Below are 1,508 nucleotides of genomic sequence, written 5' to 3' on the forward strand. Positions count from 1 at the left end.
GTTCATAGTAGCACTATTTAAAATAGCCAGAACCTGGAAAGAAGCCAGATATCCCTCAACAGAAGAATGAATGCAAAAAATGTGGTATATATACACAATGGAGTAGTATTCAGCCATTAGAAACAATGAATTCATGAAATTCTTAGACAAATGGATGGAGTTGGCGAACATCATACTAAGTCAGGTAATCCAGTCTCAAAAAATTTATTATCGTATGCACTCACTAATAAGTGGATATTAGCCAAGAAATTTGGATTACCTAAAACATAATGCACACATCAAATGATGTACAATAAGAACAGAGGTGTGGCAGGGTTCTGGAAAGATTCAGTGAAGCAGTACAGGGCAAAACCAGAACAGAGAAGTTGGAAGGGGTGGGTGGGAGAACAGGGGGAGGGAAGAGAGCCTATGGGGAGTGGGGGACCAGAAAAGGGGAAATCATTTGAAATGTAAATAAAAAATATATCAAATTTAAAAAAAAACAAAGGAAATAAAAAAATACCCTCCATGGTATGTAAGCTACATTTCTACAACTTCTCAAATCCAAGACAGATAAGTCCATCTAATTGCTTCTTGTTTACTTGTGGGTCTGTGCCTGTGCCACCTTATAACTAGGGTGACCTCACTATCTTTCCTATGATGGTCTCTTTCAGAACTGAATACTCCTAGTCAGGTGATTTTCCAAGTTGAGCTTAAAGACAGTCTATGACTATATTCCTCAGGCTTGGATCTTGCCCACCTTGACGTTTTACCAATTCCAATGTCTTGAGTTATTAACAATGCTATGCTAACTCCTACACTTCCCTTCATCATTTCCTTCATTCACTCCATAAGTCCATAGTAGAAACACTTTTGTGCTTTGAATGAAAATGTCCCCCAGACACTCAGACACTTGACGGTGTACTTTTGAAAGCTTTAGCTAATTCAGATTTTGTGGACAGATATGTCATTGGTGGAAGGCATTAAGGTTTGAACAATCCCAGCCAAACCATACAACTTTTGACATACGATTTGCCTAGTGTGAAAGATATGCTGAGGCAATGGTGTTTCAGATCTTCTGGAATGGCCAAACACTGACCTGTCTAACATGAGGTTCATGCTACAAGACAGAAAGCATGCTCCACATCGAGTCTGGATGGCCAGAAACTGAAATCTGGATGGCCCAGAGGTCTAGGATACAACCAAAAAAGGACTGGCAAAAGAAAGTCAATAAAATGTATCTTAATGTCATGCTACAAGATAGAGAACATTCTCCACATCCAGCTTGGATGGCCAGAAACTGAAATATGGATGGCCCAGAGACCTAGGATACAACCAAAAGAGGACTATCAAAAGAAAGTCAGTGAAATGTTTCCTAATGTCATTCTGCTTCTTTCATATATTGGTGTCCAGCCTTATCATCATCACAGAGGCTCCTTCCAGGAGCCAATGGGAACACTTTCAGTGACTCAAAACCAAACAATTGGTAGAGCTCAGGGAATCCCACAGAAATATACTCACTTTCTATT

This window comes from Apodemus sylvaticus, chromosome 1 (assembly GCF_947179515.1).
Source record: "Apodemus sylvaticus chromosome 1, mApoSyl1.1, whole genome shotgun sequence".
In the NCBI taxonomy this organism is placed as follows: Eukaryota; Metazoa; Chordata; class Mammalia; order Rodentia; family Muridae; genus Apodemus; species Apodemus sylvaticus.